We start from the raw sequence: 22,813 nt of genomic DNA, 5'->3' as shown, positions 1-22,813 counted from the left end.
GATATGTGCTAGTACCTGAAACAGAACAGCATCCACATAACACCTCAATGTAACTGTTGAATTGTTTATTCCTTTTTCTCATGACGTTTACAAACATTCTGCCAGCATGGAAAAGTCTAAATGAGGGAGATGCTACAGTCTAAAGTCATTCAAGTGTTGTAAGGTATAAGACAACTGTATTTTACAACCAGATCATTCAGGACAGACAGAACAGAAAGCATGGTTGTTACAGCCAGATCTCCGAGCAACGGATTGGATTGGACTGGACTCTCTCTATATATATATATCAGTGGAGGCTGCTGAGGGGAGGACGGCTCATAATAATGACTGGAATGGAGTGAAATAAAACACATGAAAACCATGTTCTTGATACCATTCCATTCACTCCATTCCAGCCATTATTATGAGCTGTTCTCCCCTCAGCAGGCTCTATTGATATATATACAGAACCAGTCAAAGGTCTGGACACACCTACTCAGTCAAGGGTTTTTCTTTGTTTGCACTGTTTTCTACATTGTAGAATAATAGTGAAGACATCAAAACTATGAAATAACACATATGGAATCATGTATTAACCAAAAAAGTGTTAAACAAATCAAAATATATTTTATATTTGAGATTCTTAAAAGTAGCCACCCTTTGCCTTGATGGCAGCTTTGCACACTCTTGGCAGCATCATCTCTCAACCAGCATCATGAGGTAGTCACCTGGAATGCATTTCAATTAACCTCTCTGGGCTAGGGGGCAGTATTTTTACGCCTGGATGAAAAGCGTGCCCAAAGTAAACTGCCTGTTACTCAGGCCCAAAAGCTAGGATATGCATATAATTGGATAGATTTGTATAGAAAACACTCAAAAGTTTCTAAAACTGTTAAAATAATGTCTGTGAGTGTGATATGGCAGGCGAAAACACGAGGAGAAAACACGAGGACAAACCATCCCAAAAAAATTCAGCCCACCACTGATTCCAATGGCTGTCATGTTTAATATGAAGGGAAAACCTCCCAGATTGCAGTTCCTAGGGCATCCACTAGATGTCAACCATCTTTAGAAAGAGTGTCAGGCTTGTTTTTGGAAAAATTGCTAGAATTTGTAGCTTTTCTAAGTGGCTCCCATTTTCGCTGTAGTGTTTTAACGAGCATGGATGAGAGCGTGTACTTTGTTGTTTATCTAAAGACAATAACGATTTTCCGTCTTAAATTTGATCATTTATGTACGTGTTATCGTACCTGAGGTTTGATTATGAACGTTGTTTGGCTTGTTTGGAGAAGTTTATTGGCAACGTTTGGGATTCATTTTGTATGCATTTTGAAGGAGGGAAACCAGTGGATTATTGAATGAAGCGTGCCAGCTTTTGGAGATATAAAGAAGGACTTTATCGAACAAAAAGGACCATTTGTGATGTAGCTGGGACCTTTTGGAGTGCCAGCAGAAGAATATCTTCAAAAGGTAAGGCATTTATTTTATTGCTATTTCTGACTTTCGTGGCGCCCCTGCCTGGTTGGAAAATGTTTTTAATTATTTTGTGTTCGGGGCGCTGTCCTCAGATAATCGCATGGTGTGCTTTCGCCGTAAAGCCTTTTTGAAATCTGACAGCAGCTGGATTAACAAGATGCTAAGCTTTTTTCTGATGTATGACACTTGTATTTTCATGAATGCTAAATATGACTATTTCTATCATTTGAATTTCGCGCTCTGCAATTTCACTTAATGTTGTCGAGGTGGGTCGCTGGCGCCACGTCTAGCCCAAAGAGGTTTTAACAGGTGTGCCTTGTTAAAAGTTAATTTGTGGAATTAATGTCCTTCTTAATGTGTTTGAGCCAATCAGTTGTGTTGTGACAAGGTAGGGCTGGGATACAGAAGATAGTCCTTTTTGGTAAAAGACCAAGTCCATATTATGGCAAGAACAGCTCAAATAAGCAAAGAGAAACGACAGTCCATCATTACTTTAAGACATGGATCTCATGAGGACCGCCACAGGAAAGGAAGACCCAGAGTTACTTCTGCTGCAGAGGATAAGTTCATTAGTGTTAACTGCACATCAGACTGCAGCCCAAATAAATGCCTCACAGAGCTCAAGTAACAGACACCTCAACATCAACTGTTCAGAGACTGCGTGAATCAGGCCTTCGTGATCGAATTGCTGTAAATAAACCATTACTAAAGGACACCAATAAGAAGAAGGGACTTGCTTGGGCCAAGAAACACAAGCAATGGACATTAGACTCTGACAAATCTGACAAATTTGAGATTTTTGGTTCCAACTGCAGTGTCTTTGTGAGAAGCAGAGTTGGTAGACAGATGATCTCTGCATGTGTTGGTCCCACCGTGAAGCATGGAAGAGGAGGTGTGATGGTGTGGGGGTGCTTTGCTGGTGACACTGTCTGTGATTTATTTAGAATTCAGGGCACATTTAACCAACATGGCTACCACAGCATTCTGCAGCGATACACCACCCCATCTGGATTAGTGGGACTATCATTTGTTTTTTAACAGTACAATAACTCAACACACTTCCAGACTGTGAAAGGGCTATTTAATCAAGAATGATGGACTGCTGCATCAGATGACCTGGCCTCCACAAATATATTTGTTAAACACTTTTTGGGTTACTACATGATTCCATGTGTGTTATTTCATAGTTTTGATGTCTTCACTATTATTAGAAAATAGAAAATAGTAAAAATAAACTTTTGACGCGTACTGTATATATATATCTCCCTCCCTCTCTCTCTGTCTCTCACACACACACACGTACACACATGCATTCAAGGAAAAATACACACTCTCACACACACATTCAATATACTGTATGAATACTGACAGTCTGAGCCTCGACCCTGTAAGATCTATCTTTTTAGTAATAATCTGTTGAGTAAAAATGTATTATTGCCAGTCATAATAATCATAAAAGCTATGAATAAAAAGCTATAAAACAGTATAAATATTCAGCCAGCTCAGATGAGAATGATAAAATAAGTATAATCATTTTTATTCCGGTGAACACACACACATCCTAAATCTTCCCATTGACATCAACACATGATTTACGCAAAATCCTTTCTATCCATAATGTGTAAATCCCATTCATCTCTATTTTGTCTCAAACTATAGACTAGATATGTATACCCTCTTGATTTGTAATACATGTTTGAAGCTTATGAGAGAATCTTGTGAGCATTTTGGTTTCAAACAATAAGATCTATGTGAAGTGCAGGTAGCATGAGTCTGAACAGATAACGCCCACTCATGAGTCATTTAACATGTAACATCCCACTCATGAGTCCTTTAACAGTTGACGTCCCACTCATGAGCCCTTTACCAGTTAACGTCCCACTCATGAGTCCTTTAACAGTTGACGTCCCACTCATGAGCCCTTTACCAGTTAACATCCCACTCATGAGCCCTTTAACAGTTAACGTCCCACTCATGAGTCCTTTAACAGTTGACGTCCCACTCATGAGCCCTTTACCAGTTAACGTCCCACTCATGAGTCCTTTAACAGTTGACGTCCCACTCATGAGCCCTTTACCAGTTAACGTCCCACTCATGAGTCCTTTAACAGTTAACGTCCCACTCATGAGTCATTTACCAGTTAACATCCCACTCATGAGTCATTTACCAGTTAACGTCCCACTCATGAGTCATTTACCAGTTAACGTCCCACTCATGAGTCATTTACCAGTTAACGTCCCACCCATGAGTTCTTTAACAGTTAACGTCCCACTCATGAGTCATCTACCAGTTAACGTCCCACTCATGAGTCATTTACCAGTTAACATCCCACTCATGAGTCATTTACCAGTTAACGTCCCACTCATGAGTCCTTTAACAGTTAACGTCCCACTCATGAGTCATTTACCAGTTAACGTCCCACTCATGAGTAATACACCAGTTAACGTCCCACTCATGAGTCCTTTAACAGTTAACATCCCACTCATGAGTCCTTTAACAGTTAACGTCCCACTCATGAGTCATTTACCAGTTAACGTCCCACTCATGAGTCATTTACCAGTTAACATCCCACTCATGAGTCCTTTAACAGTTAAAGGACTCATGAGTGGGATGTTAACTGTTAAAGGACTCGTGAGTGGGATGTTAACAGTTAACATCCCACTCACGAGTCATTTAACAGTTAACGTCCACTCATGAGTCCTTTAACAGTTAACATCCCACTCATGAGTCCTTTAACAGTTAACATCCCACTCATGAGTCATTTAACAGTAAACGTCCCACTCATGAGTCATTTAACAGTAAACGTCCCACTCATGAGTCCTTTAACAGTTAACGTCCCACTCATGAGTCCTTTAACAGTAAACGTCCCACTCATGAGTCCTTTAACAGTTAACGTCCCACTCATGAGTCATTTAACAGTAAACGTCCCACTCATGAGTCCTTTAACAGTAAACGTCCCACTCATGAGTCCTTTAACAGTTAACGTCCCACCCATGAGTTCTTTAACAGTTAACGTCCCACTCATGAGTCATCTACCAGTTAACGTCCCACTCATGAGTCATTTACCAGTTAACATCCCACTCATGAGTCATTTACCAGTTAACGTCCCACTCATGAGTCCTTTAACAGTTAACGTCCCACTCATGAGTCATTTACCAGTTAACGTCCCACTCATGAGTCATTTACCAGTTAACGTCCCACTCATGAGTCATTTACCAGTTAACGTCCCACCCATGAGTTCTTTAACAGTTAACGTCCCACTCATGAGTCATCTACCAGTTAACGTCCCACTCATGAGTCATTTACCAGTTAACATCCCACTCATGAGTCATTTACCAGTTAACGTCCCACTCATGAGTCCTTTAACAGTTAACGTCCCACTCATGAGTCATTTACCAGTTAACGTCCCACTCATGAGTAATACACCAGTTAACGTCCCACTCATGAGTCCTTTAACAGTTAACATCCCACTCATGAGTCCTTTAACAGTTAAAGGACTCATGAGTGGGATGTTAACTGTTAAAGGACTCGTGAGTGGGATGTTAACAGTTAACATCCCACTCACGAGTCATTTAACAGTTAACGTCCACTCATGAGTCCTTTAACAGTTAACATCCCACTCATGAGTCCTTTAACAGTTAACATCCCACTCATGAGTCATTTAACAGTAAACGTCCCACTCATGAGTCATTTAACAGTAAACGTCCCACTCATGAGTCCTTTAACAGTTAACGTCCCACTCATGAGTCCTTTAACAGTAAACGTCCCACTCATGAGTCCTTTAACAGTTAACGTCCCACTCATGAGTCATTTAACAGTAAACGTCCCACTCATGAGTCCTTTAACAGTAAACGTCCCACTCATGAGTCCTTTAACAGTTAACGTCCCACCCATGAGTTCTTTAACAGTTAAAGGACTCATGAGTGGGATGTTAACTGTTAAAGGACTCATGAGTGGGATGTTAACAGTTAACATCCCACTCACGAGTCATTTAACAGTTAACGTCCACTCATGAGTCCTTTACCAGTTAACGTCCCACTCATGAGTCCTTTAACAGTTAACGTCCCACTCATGAGTCAATTACCAGTTAACATCCCACTCATGAGTCATTTAACAGTTAACATCCAACTCATGAGTCCTTTAACAGTTAACGTCCCACTCATGAGTCCTTGTCAGATGCAACACAGCAACAGTTGGAATCACAGAATACACGTATCCTGATGTAACCTGCAGAACACTTTATAATCCCCTGGATTCCGGGACATTGACATTCTTCTATTCTGCAAAATGTACATCATCAACAGTTGCAGACATTACAAATGAAACCTAAACATAAACAAGTAAACATCAAGTTGATGAAGGGTCTCTCCAAATCACTCCGCTCCATACTTCTTCAGTTACCTAAATTGGTGGCGCGTGATTGGATGGTAACCCTTCTGTGCGGTGGCTCCTCTGTGCTCCGATTGGCCACCAGCTCCTGCAGCTGCAGTGCCCCTCCACCAATGAAACAAAAGGCCGGGCACACAGGGGCAGAGCAATCCACATGCCCCTCCCACAGGGTACGCAGCGAGTGGGCGTCGTAGAACGTGACCCGCCCCTTTTCGAAGTCCAGACAAACCCCCAGGCGCGGGGGCAGGGGGGCAGTAGGAGGGCCATGGTTGTTTCCATGGGTACTGTGGGTACTGTGGTGTAAGTTTGCTGCCCCCTGGGGTAAGAGGACCTTGCCCATGCCCATGGTGAGGAAGCAGAAGGGAGGGGAGGAGTCTGGGGAATCCTCAGCCCCACTGTCATGGCCACTGTCTGGGTCATAGCTGGAGAGAGGGAAGGGGTCGGGGAGAGAGAGGGGAGGGGGAGAGAGAGGAGGGGGAACGGGAAGAGAGAAGGGGGGATGGAGAGTGAGGAAGAGGGAGGACGGGGGAGACTGAGTTTACTTGGTTAGTTTTAGTGTCACTGGAGCCACTTCTACCTCCCTCTGTCCCCGTACCTCTACCTCCCTCTGTCCCCCTACCTCTACCTCCCTCTGTCCCCCCTACCTCTACCTCCCTCTGTCCCCCCTACCTCTACCTCCCTCTGTCTCCCCTACCTCTACCTCCCTCTGTCCCCCCTACCTCTACCTCCCTCTGTCCCCCTCCCTCTACCTCCCTCTGTCCCCCTACCTCTACCTCCCTCTGTCCCCCTACCTCTACCTTCCTCTGTCCCCCCTACCTCTACCTCCCTCTGTCCCTCTACCTCTACCTCCCTCTGTCCCCATTACCTCTACCTCCCTCTGTCCCCCTCCCTCTACCTCCCTCTGTCCCCCTACCTCTACCTCCATCTGTCCCCCTTCCCTCTCCCTCCCTACCTCTACCTCCCTCTGTCCCCCCTACCTCTACCTCCCTCTGTCCCCCTACCTCTACCTCCCTCTGTCCCCCTACCTCTACCTCCCTCTGTCCCCCTACCTCTACCTCCCTCTGTCCCCCTACATCTATCTGTCCCCTACCTCTACCTCCATCTGTCCCCCTACCTCTACCTCCCTCTGTCCCCCTACCTCTACCTCCCTCTGTCCCCCCCTCCCTCTCCATCCCTCCCTCTACCTCCCTCTGTCCCCACTCCCTCTCCATCCCTCCCTCTACCTCCCTCTGTCCTCCCCTCCCTCTCCATCCCTCCCTCTACCTCGCTCTCTCCTCTCTCACCGGGGGCTGGCCATGTCCTGAGGAAGGTGGAACCACTCCTGGAGCTTGGCCTCCTGTCCAACTCCCACCTGAGGAACGCAGATAGAAAAATGACAAATTAAATTGAGTAAATTACATACACCCACGCACGTATGCACACACACACACACACACACTCAAAATCTTTATTTCTCACCTTGACCAGGTAGGAGCCGGGCTCCACCGAGCATGCCCAGTAGTGCCTTCCCTGGGTGATGGCCAGGTCGCCTATGAGGAGGTCAGAGGTCAGGTGACAGGAAGTGAGGGAGCGGTCAGCGGCCTGCAGAAGGGAGAGGCCGGGCACGCTGCGGGCATACGTCTGTCCTTTACCCAGAGCCAGTCGGTCAGCATGCAAACCCCAGCGAGAGTCCAGAGAGAAACACAACACTGACGGAGTAGGGAGAGGGGGAGGAGGGAGAGAGGGGGAGGAGAGGGAGAGGGGGAGGAGGAGAAGAGGGGGAGGAGGAGAGGGGGAGGAGGAGAAGGAGAGGAGGAGAGGGGGAGGAGGAAGAGGAGAGGGAGAGGGGGAGTTAATAAATTAATAAACTAATCTCCTTTAGTAAGCCACATGAACACTTAATAACACAGGAGACTGGGGGAGTGTTTATACAGTATGGACAGTGTGAGGACAGAGAGGGAGAGATGTTGATAAAGAGAGAGGTAGGAGAAGGACAGAGAGGGAGAGATGTTGATAGAGAGAGGTAGGAGAAGGACAGAGAGGGAGAGATGTCAATAAAGAGAGAGAGAGAGGGGTAGGAGAAGGACAGAGAGGGAGAGATGTTGATAGAGAGAGAGAGAGAGAGGTAGGAGAAGGATAGAAAGAGAGATGTTGACAGAGAGAGGTAGGAGAAGGACAGAGAGGGAGAGATGCTGATAGAGAGAGGTAGGAGAAGCCAGGGAGGGAGAGATGTTGATAAAGAGAGAGAGAGGTAGGAGAAGGACAGAGATGGAGAGATGTTGATAGAGAGAGAGAGAGAGGTAGGAGAAGGATAGAGAGAGATGTTGACAGAGAGAGGTAGGAGAAGGACAGAGAGGGAGAGATGTTGATAGAGAGAGGTAGGAGAAGGACAGAGAGTGAGAGATGTTGATAGAGAGAGGTAGGAGAAGGACAGAGAGGGAGAGATGTTGATAGAGAGAGGTAGGAGAAGGACAGAGGGGGAAAAATGTTGATAGAGAGAGAGAGAGAGAGAGAGGTAGGAGAAGGACAGAGAGTGAGAGATGTTGATAGAGAGAGGTAGGAGAAGGACAGAGAGTGAGAGATGTTGATAGAGAGAGGTAGGAGAAGAACAGAGAGGGAGAGATGTTGATAGAGAGAGAGAGAGAGAGAGGTAGGAGAAGGACAGAGATGGAGAGATGTTGATAGAGAGAGAGAGAGAGAGAGGTAGGAGAAGGACAGAGAGGGAGAGATGTTGATAAAGAGAGAGAGAGAGGTAGGAGAAGGACAGAGAGGGAGAAATGTTGATAAAGAGAGAGAGAGGTAGGAGAAGGACAGAGAGGGAGAAATGTTGATAAAGAGAGAGAGAGAGAGGTAGGAGAAGGACAGAGAGGGAGAAATGTTGATAGAGAGAGAGAGAGAGGTAGGAGAAGGACAGAGAGGGAGAGATGTTGATAAAGAGAAAGAGAGAGGTAGGAGAAGGACAGAGAGGGAGAGATGTTGATAAAGAGAGAGAGGTAGCAGAAGGACAGAGGGAGAGATGTTGATAAAGAGAGAGAGAGGTAGGAGAAGGACAGAGAGGGAGAGATGTTGATAGAGAGAGAGAGAGAGAGAGAGAGAGAGGTAGGAGAAAGACAGAGAGGGAGAGATGTTGATAGAGAGAGAGAGAGAGAGGTAGGAGAAAGACAGAGAGGGAGAGATGTTGATAGAGAGAGGTAGGAGAAAGATAGAGAGGGAGAGATGTTGATAAAGAGAGAGAGAGAGAGGTAGGAAAAGGACAGAGAGGGAGAGATGTTGATAGAGAGATGTAGGAGAAGGACAGAGAGGGAGAGATGTTGATAGAGAGAGAGAGAGAGGTAGGAGAAGGACAGAGAGGGAGAGATGTTGATAAAGAGAGAGAGAGGTAGGAGAAGGACAGAGAGGGAGAAATGTTGATAGAGAGAGGTAGGAGAAGGACAGAGAGGGAGAGATGTTGATAGAGAGAGAGAGAGAGAGAGAGAGGTAGGAGAAGGACAGAGAGGGAGAGGTGTTGATAGAGAGAGGTAGGAGAAAGATAGAGAGGGAGAGATGTTGATAAAGAGAGAGAGAGAGAGAGAGAGAGAGAGGTAGGAAAAGGACAGAGAGGGAGAGATGTTGATAGAGAGAGGTAGGAGAACGACAGAGAGGGAGAGATGTCCTCGGATGGGGCCACAGTGTCTCCTGACCCCTCCTGTCTCAGCCTCCAGTATTTATGCTGCAGTAGTTTATGTGTCGGGGGGCTGGGGTCAGTTTGTTATATCTGGAGTACTTCTCCTGTCCTATTCGGTGTCCTGTGTGAATCTAAGTGTGCGTTCTCTAATTCTCTCCTTCTCTCTTTCTTTCTCTCTCTCGGAGGACCTGAGCCCTAGGACCATGCCCCAGGACTACCTGACATGATGACTCTTTGCTGTCCCCAGTCCACCTGGCCATGCTGCTGCTCCAGTTTCAACTTCCACCTGACTGTGCTGCTGCTCTAGTTTCAACTGTTCTGCCTTATTATTATTCGACCATGCGGGTCATTTATGAACATTTGAACATCTTGGCCATGTTGTGTTATAATCTCCACCCGGCACAGCCAGAAGAGGACTGGCCACCCCACATAGCCTGGTTCCTCTCTAGGTTTCTTCCTAGGTATTGGCCTTTCTAGGGAGTTTTTCCTAGCCACCGTGCTTCTACACCTGCATTGCTTGCTGTTTGGGGTTTTAGGCTGGGTTTCTGTACAGCACTTTGAGATATCAGCTGATGTACGAAGGGCTATATAAATACATTTGATTTGATTTGATTTGATTAGATGTTGATAGAGAGAGAGAGAGAGAGAGGTAGGAGAAAGACAGAGGGAGAGATGTTGATAAAGAGAGAGAGAGGTAGGAGAAGGACAGGGAGAAATGTTGATAAAGAGAGAGAGTGGTAAGAGAAGGACAGAGAGTGAGAGATGTTGATAAAGAGAGAGAGAGAGAGAGAGAGAGGTAGGAGAAGGACAGAGAGGGAGAGATGTTGATAGAGAGAGAGAGAGGGGTAGGAGAAGGACAGAGAGGGAGAGATGTTGATAAAGAGAGAGAGAGAGGTAGGAGAAGGACAGAGAGTGAGAGATGTTGATAGAGAGAGGTAGGAGAAGGACAGAGAGGGAGAGATGTTGATAGAGAGAGGTAGGAGAAGGACAGAGAGGGAGAGATGTTGATAAAGAGAGGTAGGAGAAGGACAGAAAGGGAGAGATGTTGATAGAGAGAGAGAGAGAGAGGTAGGAGAAGGACAGAGAGGGAGAGATGTTGATAGAGAGAGGTAGGAGAAAGATAGAGAGGGAGAGATGTTGATAAAGAGAGAGAGAGGTAGGAGAAGGACAGAGTGGGAGAAATGTTGATAGAGAGAGGTAGGAGAAGGACAGAGAGGGAGAGATGTTGATAGAGAGAGAGAGAGAGAGAGAGGTAGGAGAAAGACAGAGATGGAGAGATGTTGATAGAGAGAGGTAGGAGAAGGACAGAGAGGGAGAGATGTTGATATAGAGAGAGAGAGAGGTAGGAGAAGGACAGAGAGGGAGAGATGTTGATAGAGAGAGAGAGAGAGGTAGGAGAAGGACAGAGAGGGAGAGATGTTGATAAAGAGAGAGAGAGAGAGAGAGAGAGAGAGAGAGAGAGAGGTAGGAGAAGGACAGGGAGAAATGTTGATAAAGAGAGAGAGAGGTAGGAGAAGGACAGAGAGTGAGAGATGTTGATAAAGAGAGAGAGAGAGAGAGAGAGAGAGAGAGGTAGGAGAAGGACAGGGAGAAATGTTGATAAAGAGAGAGAGAGGTAAGAGAAGGACAGAGAGTGAGAGATGTTGATAAAGAGAGAGAGAGAGAGGTAGGAGAAGGACAGAGGGAGAGATGTTGATAAAGAGAGAGAGAGAGGTAGGAGAAGGACAGAGAGGGAGAGATGTTGATAAAGAGAGAGAGAGGTAGGAGAAGGACAGAGTGAGAAATGTTGATAAAAAGAGAGAGGTAGGAAAAGGACAGAGTGAGAGATGTTGATAGAGAGAGGTAGGAGAAGGACAGAGAGGGAGAGATGTTGATAAAGAGAAAGAGAGAGAGAGGTAGGAAAAGGACAGAGAGGGAGAGATGTTGATAGAGAGAGAGAGAGAGAGAGAGAGAGAGAGAGAGAGAGAGAGAGAGAGAGAGAGAGGTAGGAGAAGGACAGAGAGGGAGAGATGTTGATAGAGAGAGGTAGGAGAAAGATAGAGAGGGAGAGATGTTAATAAAGAGAGAGAGAGAGAGAGAGGTAGGAAAAGGACAGAGAGGGAGAGATGTTGATAGAGAGAGGTAGGAGAAGGACAGAGAGGGAGAGATGTTGATAGAGAGAGAGAGAGGTAGGAGAAAGACAGAGAGGGAGAGATGTTGATAGAGAGAGGTAGGAGAAGGACAGAGAGGGAGAGATGTTGATAGAGAGAGGTAGGAGAAGGACAGAGAGGGAGAGATGTTGATAAAGAGAGGTAGGAGAAGGACAGAAAGGGAGAGATGTTGATAGAGAGAGAGAGGGAGAGGTAGGAGAAGGACAGAGAGGGAGAGATGTTGATAGAGAGAGGTAGGAGAAAGATAGAGAGAGAGAGGTAGGAGAAGGACAGGGAGAAATGTTGATAAAGAGAGAGAGAGGTAAGAGAAGGACAGAGAGTGAGAGATGTTGATAAAGAGAGAGAGAGAGAGGTAGGAGAAGGACAGAGAGGGAGAGATGTTGATAAAGAGAGAGAGAGAGGTAGGAGAAGGACAGAGAGGGAGAGATGTTGATAAAGAGAGAGAGAGGTAGGAGAAGGACAGAGTGAGAAATGTTGATAAAAAGAGAGAGGTAGGAAAAGGACAGAGAGTGAGAGATGTTGATAGAGAGAGGTAGGAGAAGGACAGAGAGGGAGAGATGTTGATAAAGAGAGAGAGAGAGGTAGGAGAAGGACAGAGAGTGAGAGATGTTGATAGAGAGAGGTAGGAGAAGGACAGAGAGGGAGAGATGTTGATAGAGAGAGGTAGGAGAAGGACAGAGAGGGAGAGATGTTGATAAAGAGAGAGAGGGAGAGGTAGGAGAAGGACAGAGGGGGAGAAATGTTGATAAAGAGAGAGAGAGGTAGGAGAAGGACAGAGAGGGAGAGATGTCGATAAGGAGAGAGAGAGAGATAGGAGAAGGAGAGAGTGGGATGGTAGGATTCTTCTGAGATGAATCAAGTGTTAGCAAGGTGAAAGAGAGGAAGGAGAGATAGGGAGATAAAGGGATGGACGGATGGAGAGAGGATGGAGGGAGGATGGAGGGATGGAGAGAGGATGGACGGATGGAGAGAGGATGGAGGGATGGAGAGAGGATGGAGGATGGAGAGAGGATGGAGGATGGAGAGAGGATGGAGGATGGAGAGAGGATGGAGGGATGGAGGATGGAGAGAGGATGGAGGATGGAGAGAGGATGGACGGATGGAGAGAGGATGGAAGGATGGAGAGAGGATGGAAGGATGGAGAGAGGATGGAGAGAGGATGGACGGATGGAGAGAGGATGGAGGATGGAGAGAGGATGGAGGATGGAGAGAGGCTGGAGGATGGAGAGAGGATGGACGGATGGAGAGAGGATGGACGGATGGAGAGAGGATGGACGGATGGAGAGAGGATGGAGGATGGAGAGAGGATGACGGATGGAGAGAGGATGGACGGATGGAGAAAGGATGGAGAGAGGATGGAGGATGGAGAGAGGATGGACGGATGGAGAGACGATGGACGGATGGAGAGAGGATGGAGAGAGGATGGAGAGAGGATGGAGGATGGAGAGAGGATGGACGGATGGAGAGAGGATGGAGAGAGGATGGAGGATGGAGAGAGGATGGACGGATGGAGAGAGGATGGAGGATAGAGAGAGGATGGAGAGAGGATGGACGGATGGAGAGAGGATGGAGAGAGGATGGACGGATGAAGAGAGGATGGATGGATGAAGAGAGGATGGACGGATGGAGAGAGGATGAGAGAGGATGGAGGATGGAGAGAGGATGGACGGATGGAGAGAGGATGGAGGTTGGAGAGAGGATGGACGGATGGAGAGAGGATGGACGGATGGAGAGAGGATGTAGAGAGGATGGAGAGAGGATAGAGGGATGGAGAGAGGATGGACGGATGGAGAAAGGATGGAGAGAGGATGGAGGATGGAGAGAGGATGGACGGATGGAGAGACGATGGACGGATGGAGAGAGGATGGAGAGAGGATGGAGGATGGAGAGAGGATGACGGATGAGAGAGGATGGAGAGAGGATGGAGGATGGAGAGAGGATGGACGGATGGAGAGAGGATGGAGGATGGAGAGAGGATGGAGAGAGGATGGACGGATGAAGAGAGGATGGACGGATGAATAGAGGATGGACGGATGGAGAGAGGATGAGAGAGGATGGAGGATGGAGAGAGGATGGACGGATGGAGAGAGGATGGAGGTTGGAGAGAGGATGGACGGATGGAGAGAGGCATGGACGGATGGAGAGAGGATGTAGAGAGGATGGAGAGAGGATAGAGGGATGGAGGGATGGAGAGAGGATGGAAGATGGAGAGAGGATGGACGGATGGAGAGAGATGGACGGATGGAGAGAGGATGTAGAGAGATTGGACGGATGGAGAGAGGATGGAGGGATGGAGAGAGGATGGACGGATGGAGAGAGGATGGAGGTTGGAGAGAGGATGGACGGATGGAGAGAGGATGGACGGATGGAGAGAGGATGTAGAGAGGATGGAGAGAGGATAGAGGGATGGAGGGATGGAGAGAGGATGGAAGATGGAGAGAGGATGGACGATGGAGAGAGGATGGACGGATGGAGAGAGGATGTTAGAGAGATTGGACGGATGGAGAGAGGATGGAGGGATGGAGAGAGGATGGACGGATGGAGAGAGGATGGAGGGATGGAGAGAGGATGGAGGGAGGATGGAGGGATGGAGGGATGGAGAGAGGATGGAGAGAGGATGGAGGGATGGAGAGGATGGAGAGGATGGAGGGGATGGAGGGATGGAGAGAGGATGGAGGGATGGAGAGAGGGCCGGGGGGTGGAGAGAGGATGGAGGGATGGAGAGAGGATAGAGGGATGGAGAGAGGATAGAGGGATGGAGAGAGGATAGAGGGATGGAGAGAGGATGGAGGGATGGAGAGAGGATGGAGAGATGGAGAGAGGATGGGGGATGGAGAGAGGATAGAGGGATGGAGAGAGGATGGAGGGATGGAGAGAGGATAGAGGATGGAGAGGATGGAGGGATGGAGAGAGGATGGAGGGATGGAGAGAGGATGGAGGGATGGAGAGAGGATAGAGGGATGGAGAGAGGATGGAGGGATGGAGAGAGGATGGAGGGATGGAGAGAGGATAGAGGGATGGAGAGAGGGCCGGGGGGTGGAGAGAGGATAGAGGGATGGAGAGAGGATGGGAGGTGGAGAGAGGATGGATGGATGGAGAGAGGATGGATGGATGGAGAGAGGATGGAAGGATGGAGAGAGGATGGAAGGATGGAGAGAGGATGGAGAGAGGATGGACGGATGGAGAGAGGATGGAGGATGGAGAGAGGATGGAGGATGGAGAGAGGCTGGAGGATGGAGAGAGGATGGACGGATGGAGAGAGGATGGACGGATGGAGAGAGGATGGACGGATGGAGAGAGGATGGAGGATGGAGAGAGGATGGACGGATGGAGAGAGGATGGACGGATGGAGAAAGGATGGAGAGAGGATGGAGGATGGAGAGAGGATGGACAGATGGAGAGACGATGGACGGATGGAGAGAGGATGGAGAGAGGATGGAGAGAGGATGGAGGATGGAGAGAGGATGGACGGATGGAGAGAGGATGGAGAGAGGATGGAGGATGGAGAGAGGATGGACGGATGGAGAGAGGATGGAGGATAGAGAGAGGATGGAGAGAGGATGGACGGATGGAGAGAGGATGGAGAGAGGATGGACGGATGAAGAGAGGATGGATGGATGAAGAGAGGATGGACGGATGGAGAGAGGATGAGAGAGGATGGAGGATGGAGAGAGGATGGACGGATGGAGAGAGGATGGAGGTTGGAGAGAGGATGGACGGATGGAGAGAGGATGGACGGATGGAGAGAGGATGTAGAGAGGATGGAGAGAGGATAGAGGGATGGAGAGAGGATGGACGGATGGAGAAAGGATGGAGAGAGGATGGAGGATGGAGAGAGGATGGACGGATGGAGAGACGATGGACGGATGGAGAGAGGATGGAGAGAGGATGGAGGATGGAGAGAGGATGGACGGCATGGAGAGAGGATGGAGAGAGGATGGAGGATGGAGACGAGGATGGACGGATGGAGAGAGGATGGAGGATGGAGAGAGGATGGAGAGAGGATGGACGGATGAAGAGAGGATGGACGGATGAATAGAGGATGGACGGATGGAGAGAGGATGAGAGAGGATGGAGGATGGAGAGAGGATGGACGGATGGAGAGAGGATGGAGGTTGGAGAGAGGATGGACGGATGGAGAGAGGGATGGACGGATGGAGAGAGGATGTAGAGAGGATGGAGAAGAGGATAGAGGGATGGAGGCGATGGGAGAGGATGGAAGATGGAGACGAGGATGGACGGATGGAGAGAGGATGGACGGATGGAGAGAGGATGTAGAGAGATTGGACGGATGGAGAGGAGGATGGAGGGATGGAGAGAGGATGGACGGATGGAGAGAGGATGGAGGTTGGAGAGAGGATGGACGGCATGGAGAGAGGATGGACGGATGGAGAGAGGATGTAGAGAGGATGGAGAGAGGATAGAGGGATGGAGGGATGGAGAGAGGATGGAAGATGGAGAGAGGATGGACGGATGGAGAGAGGATGGACGGATGGAGAGAGGATGTAGAGAGATTGGACGGATGGAGAGAGGATGGAGGGATGGAGAGAGGATGGACGGATGGAGAGAGGATGGAGGGATGGAGAGAGGATGGAGGGAGGATGGAGGGAGGAGAGAGGATGGAGAGAGGATGGAGGGATGGAGAGGATGGAGAGGATGGAGGGATGGAGGGATGGAGAGAGGATGGAGGGATGGAGAGAGGGCCGGGGGGTGGAGAGAGGATGGAGGGATGGAGAGAGGATAGAGGGATGGAGAGAGGATAGAGGGATGGAGAGAGGATAGAGGGATGGAGAGAGGATGGAGGGGATGGAGAGAGGATGGAGAGATGGAGAGAGGATGGGGGGATGGAGAGAGGATAGAGGGATGGAGAGAGGATGGAGGGATGGAGAGAGGATAGAGGGATGGAGAGGATGGAGGGATGGAGAGAGGATGGAGGGATGGAGAGAGGATGGAGGGATGGAGAGAGGATAGAGGGATGGAGAGAGGATGGAGGGATGGAGAGAGGATGGAGGGATGGAGAGAGGATAGAGGGATGGAGAGAGGGCCGGGGGGTGGAGAGAGAGGATAGAGGGATGGAGAGAGGATGGGAGGTGGAGAGAGGATGGGATGGATGGAGAGAGGATGGATGGATGGAGAGAGGATGGATGGATGGAGAGAGGATGGATGGATGGAGAGAGGATGGAGGGATGGAGAGAGGGCCGGGGGGTGGAGAGAGGATAGAGGGAATGGAGAGAGGATGAGAGGTGGAGAGAGGATAGAGGGATGGAGAGAGGATGGATGGATGGAGAGAGGATGGATGGATGGAGAGAGGATAGAGGGATGGAGAGAGGATGGAGGGATGGAGAGAGGATGGAGGGATGGAGAGAGGGATGGAGGGATGGAGAGAGGATGGAGGGATGGAGAGAGGATAGAGGGATGGAGAGAGGATGAGAGGTGGAGAGAGGATAGAGGGATGGAGAGAGGATGGGGTGGAGAGAGGATAGAGGGATGGAGAGAGGATGGAGGGATGGAGAGAGGATAGAGGGATGGAGAGAGGATGGAGGGATGGAGAGAGGATGGAGGGATGGAGAGAGGATAGAGGGATGGAGAGAGGATGGAGGGATGGAGAGAGGATGGAGGGATGGAGAGAGGATAGAGGGATGGAGAGAGGATAGAGGGATGGAGAGAGGATAGAGGGATGGAGAGAGGATGGAGAGAGGATGGAGAGAGGATGGAGAGATGGAGAGAGGATGGGGGGATGGAGAGAGGATAGAGGGATGGAGAGAGGATGGAGGGATGGAGAGAGGATAGAGGGATGGAGAGGATGGAGGGATGGAGAGAGGATGGAGGGATGGAGAGAGGATGGAGGGATGGAGAGAGGATAGAGGGATGGAGAGAGGATGGAGGGATGGAGAGAGGATGGAGGGATGGAGAGAGGATAGAGGGATGGAGAGAGGGCCGGGGGGTGGAGAGAGGATAGAGGGATGGAGAGAGGATGGGAGGTGGAGAGAGGATGGATGGATGGAGAGAGGATGGATGGATGGAGAGAGGATGGATGGATGGAGAGAGGATGGATGGATGGAGAGAGGATGGAGGGATGGAGAGAGGGCCGGGGGGGGTGGAGAGAGGATAGAGGGATGGAGAGAGGATGAGAGGTGGAGAGAGGATAGAGGGATGGAGAGAGGATGGATGGATGGAGAGAGGATGGATGGATGGAGAGAGGATAGAGGGATGGAGAGAGGATGGATGGATGGAGAGAGGATGGAGGGATGGAGAGAGGATGGAGGATGGAGAGAGGATGGAGGGATGGAGAGAGGATAGAGGGATGGAGAGAGGATGAGAGTGGAGAGAGGATAGACGGATGGAGAGAGGATGGGGTGGAGAGAGGATAGAGGGATGGAGAGAGGATGGAGGGATGGAGAGAGGATAGAGGGATGGAGAGAGGATGGAGGGATGGAGAGAGGATGGAGGGATGGAGAGAGGATAGAGGGATGGAGAGAGGATGGAGGGATGGAGAGAGGATGGAGGGATGGAGAGAGGATAGAGGGATGGAGAGAGGATGGAGGGATGGAGAGAGGGCGGGGGGTGGAGAGAGGATAGAGGGATGGAGAGAGGATGGGAGGTGGAGAGAGGATGGATGGATGGAGAGAGGATGGATGGATGGAGAGAGGATGGATGGATGGAGAGAGGATGGAGACATGGAGAGAGGATGGGGGGATGGAGAGAGGATAGAGGGATGGAGAGAGGATGGAGGGATGGAGAGATGGAGAGAGGATGGGGGGATGGAGAGAGGATAGAGGGATGGAGAGAGGATGGAGGGATGGAGAGAGGATAGAGGGATGGAGAGGATGGAGGGATGGAGAGAGGATGGAGAAATGGAGAGAGGATGGAGGGATGGAGAGAGGATGGACGGATGGAGAGAGGATGTAGAGAGATTGGACGGATGGAGAGAGGATGGAGGGATGGAGAGAGGATGGACGGATGGAGAGAGGATGGAGGGATGGAGAGAGGATGGAGGGAGGATGGAGGGATGGAGGGATGGAGAGAGGATGGAGAGAGGATGGAGGGATGGAGAGGATGGAGAGGATGGAGGGGATGGAGGGATGGAGAGAGGATGGAGGGATGGAGAGAGGGCCGGGGGGTGGAGGAGAGGATGGAGGGATGGAGAGAGGATAGAGGGATGGAGAGAGGATAGAGGGATGGAGAGAGGATAGAGGGATGGAGAGAGGATGGAGGGATGGAGAGAGGATGGAGAGATGGAGAGAGGATGGGGGGATGGAGAGAGGATAGAGGGATGGAGAGAGGATGGAGGGATGGAGAGAGGATAGAGGGATGGAGAGGATGGAGGGATGGAGAGAGGATGGAGGGATGGAGAGAGGATGGAGGGATGGAGAGAGGATAGAGGGATGGAGAGAGGATGAGGGATGGAGGGATGGCGAGAGGATGGAGGGATGGAGAGAGGATAGAGGGATGGAGAGAGGGCCGGGGGGTGGAGAGAGGATAGAGGGATGGAGAGAGGATGGGAGGTGGAGAGAGGATGGATGGATGGAGAGAGGATGGATGGATGGAGAGAGGATGGATGGATGGAGAGAGGATGGATGGATGGAGAGAGGATGGAGGGATGGACGAGAGGGCCGGGGGGTGGAGAGAGGATAGAGGGATGGAGAGAGGATGAGAGGTGGAGAGAGGATAGAGGGATGGAGAGAGGATGGATGGATGGAGAGAGGATGGATGGATGGAGAGAGGATAGAGGGATGGAGAGAGGATGGATGGATGGAGAGAGGATGGAGGGATGGAGAGAGGATGGAGGGATGGAGAGAGGATGGAGGGATGGAGAGAGGATAGAGGGATGGAGAGAGGATGAGAGGTGGAGAGAGGATAGAGGGATGGAGAGAGGATGGGGTGGAGAGAGGATAGAGGGATGGAGAGAGGATGGAGGGATGGAGAGAGGATAGAGGGATGGAGAGAGGATGGAGGGATGGAGAGAGGATGGAGGGATGGAGAGAGGATAGAGGGATGGAGAGAGGATGGAGGGATGGAGAGAGGATGGAGGGATGGAGAGAGGATAGAGGGATGGAGAGAGGATAGAGGGATGGAGAGAGGATAGAGGGATGGAGAGAGGATGGAGGGATGGAGAGAGGATGGAGAGATGGAGAGAGGATGGGGGGATGGAGAGAGGATAGAGGGATGGAGAGAGGATGGAGGGATGGAGAGAGGATAGAGGGATGGAGAGGATGGAGGGATGGAGAGAGGATGGAGGGATGGAGAGAGGATGGAGGGATGGAGAGAGGATAGAGGGATGGAGAGAGGATGGAGGGATGGAGAGAGGATGGAGGGATGGAGAGAGGATAGAGGGATGGAGAGAGGGCCGGGGGGTGGAGAGAGGATAGAGGGATGGAGAGAGGATGGGAGGTGGAGAGAGGATGGATGGATGGAGAGAGGATGGATGGATGGAGAGAGGATGGATGGATGGAGAGAGGATGGATGGATGGAGAGAGGATGGAGGGATGGAGAGAGGGCCGGGGGTGGAGAGAGGATAGAGGGATGGAGAGAGGATGAGAGGTGGAGAGAGGATAGAGGGATGGAGAGAGGATGGATGGATGGAGAGAGGATGGATGGATGGAGAGAGGATAGAGGGATGGAGAGAGGATGGATGGATGGAGAGAGGATGGAGGGATGGAGAGAGGATGGAGGGATGGAGAGAGGATGGAGGGATGGAGAGAGGATAGAGGGATGGAGAGAGGATGAGAGGTGGAGAGAGGATAGAGGGATGGAGAGAGGATGGGGTGGACGAGAGGATAGAGGGATGGAGAGAGGATGGAGGGATGGAGAGAGGATAGAGGGATGGAGAGAGGGATGGAGGGATGGAGAGAGGATGGAGGGATGGAGAGAGGATAGAGGGATGGAGAGAGGATGGAGGGATGGAGAGAGGATGGAGGGATGGAGAGAGGATAGAGGGATGGAGAGAGGATGGAGGGATGGAGAGAGGGCCGGGGGGTGGAGAGAGGATAGAGGGATGGAGAGAGGATGGGAGGTGGAGAGAGGATGGATGGATGGAGAGAGGATGGATGGATGGAGAGAGGATGGATGGATGGAGAGAGGATGGATGGATGGAGAGAGGATGGAGGATGGGAGAGAGGGCCGGGGGGGTGGAGAGAGGATAGAGGGATGGAGAGAGGATGGATGGATGGAGAGAGGATAGATGGATGGAGAGAGGATAGAGGGATGGAAGAGAGGATGGATGGATGGGAGAGAGGATAGAGGGATGGAGAGAGGATGGGAGGTGGAGAGGAGGGATAGAGGGATGGAGAGAGGATGGATGGAATGGAGAGAGGATGGATGGATGGATGGAGAGAGGATGGATGGATGGATGGAGAGAGGATGGATGGATGGAGAGAGGATGGATGGATGGAGAGAGGGATGGATGGATGGAGAGAGGATGGATGGATGGAGAGAGGAGATTAGAGGGATGGAGAGGGAGGATGGATGGATGGAGAGAGGATGGATGGATGGAGAGAGGATGGATGGATGGAGAGAGGATGGATGGATGGAGAGAGGATGGATGGACTGGAGAGAGGATAGAGGGATGGGAGAGGGATAGAGGGATGGAGAGAGGATGGATGGATGAGAGAGGATAGAGGGATGGAGAGAGGATAGAGGGATGGAGAGAGGATGGATGGATGGAGAGAGGATGGATGGATGGAGAGAGGATAGAGGGATGGAGAGAGGATGGATGGATGGAAGAGAGGATGGATGGATGGAGAGAGGATAGAGGGATGGAGAGAGGATAGAGGGATGGAGAGAGGGTAGAGGGATGGAGAGAGGATAGAGGGATGGAGAGAGGATAGAGGGATGGAGAGAGGATGGAGGGATGGAGAGAGGATAGAGGGATGGAGAGAGGATGGATGGATGGAGAGGATAGAGGGATGGAGAGAGGATAGAGGGATGGAGAGAGGATGGAGGGATGGAGAGAGGATGGATGGATGGAGAGAGGATGGAGGGATGGAGAGAGGGCCGGGGGGGTGGAGCTGGGTTACAGAACAGAGGGAGTGGGTTATGCAGAGAGAAGATGAGGGAATTGAGAAGGTGAAGGGATAGATTGGGACAAAAGAGGAATTGACTTTTTAAACAATTCCCCAACAATAATTGTATCATGAATTGCATATGTATGTGTCTGTGTGTGTGTCTCACCTGGTGCGGGTGGTGTGTGCAGGTAAACCTCTTCGCTGTACTCTCCAAACCCCGCCTTATTGCTTCCTTTCACCCTTAACCACATACACACTGTCCATCTCCAGCCTGTCAATCACAGCACTAGTCCCGCCCACCTCCTCCAGGCGTTTGCCACACCAGTGGAGCATTGGGGCTCCTGACCTCTCCTCCCCAGCCTGCCTCGGTCAATCCCATTCGCCGCTGGAACTCCACGGAGAAGTGCCAGGCAGGGGCGGAGTCCTGGGGGAGTCGCCAGCACAGGAACAGCTGGTCATAGGCCAGCGTGCGCTGAGTGTCAATCACAGGAGCCAATGGGGCTGTAGCAGGGGCGGGGCAGAGAAGAAAGGGAGTTATATTGGTGGATGGGATGAGTTAGCTTTCAGATCTAACCTCTTACACGGACGGACCTCTTATGTATCCCATGCTGCTGATGAGTTTCACTTCTCTGGAGGCGTCCATGTGGAAGTGTCTGAAGGAGGGATCAGCCGAGAGAGAGAAACACTGCAGATTCTCTATGGCTTTCACCAGCCTGGAGGAGAGAAAGAGAGAGAGTCAGAGACAGAGAAAAAGAGAGAGAAATAGCGAGAGAGAAAATAGAAACGGGGATAGAGAAAATATAGAGGGGGCGTGGCTGGTAAGTGTTAAGCGTTGACATTGCACCTGTTATTTACCCACGGTGTGTGTGTGCGCCGTGCGCATGTGTGTCTTGCATCTACCCCCCCGTACCTGTTGTGGGTGATTCGTGCGGCCTGTACAAAGCAGGGTTGGTCGGTCTCTTTGAGCAGCTCCTGTGTGTAGGGCCATTAAACCACCGTGCTCCTGCAGACCCCTCCTCTCAGACACCTGGGCCGACAGGGCCTCCCCCCTCCTCAGCCGGGCCCCCTCCAGGGCCAGGGTCAACGCTCCCTGTCGCTCCACTAGAGACGCCCCCAGCTCCCTCACAGACTGGGACAACTGCTCCCTCGCCAACGCACTGTTCAACTAGAGA

The 22,813-nt window shown here is 50.4% G+C and overlaps 1 pseudogene; it reads right to left on the bottom strand.

The window, feature by feature from the left end:
- Window positions 1-5,464: 5,464 nt before the first annotated feature.
- Window positions 5,465-22,806, bottom strand: LOC116366985 (tripartite motif-containing protein 46-like; annotated as a pseudogene).
- Between the last annotated feature and the right edge of the window lie 7 nt (window positions 22,807-22,813).

This window comes from Oncorhynchus kisutch, unplaced genomic scaffold, assembly GCF_002021735.2.
Source record: "Oncorhynchus kisutch isolate 150728-3 unplaced genomic scaffold, Okis_V2 scaffold1635, whole genome shotgun sequence".
Lineage (NCBI taxonomy): Eukaryota > Metazoa > Chordata > Actinopteri > Salmoniformes > Salmonidae > Oncorhynchus > Oncorhynchus kisutch.
Note: the sequence above shows the minus strand (reverse complement) of the source record. Positions and strands in the feature narration are given on the sequence as shown.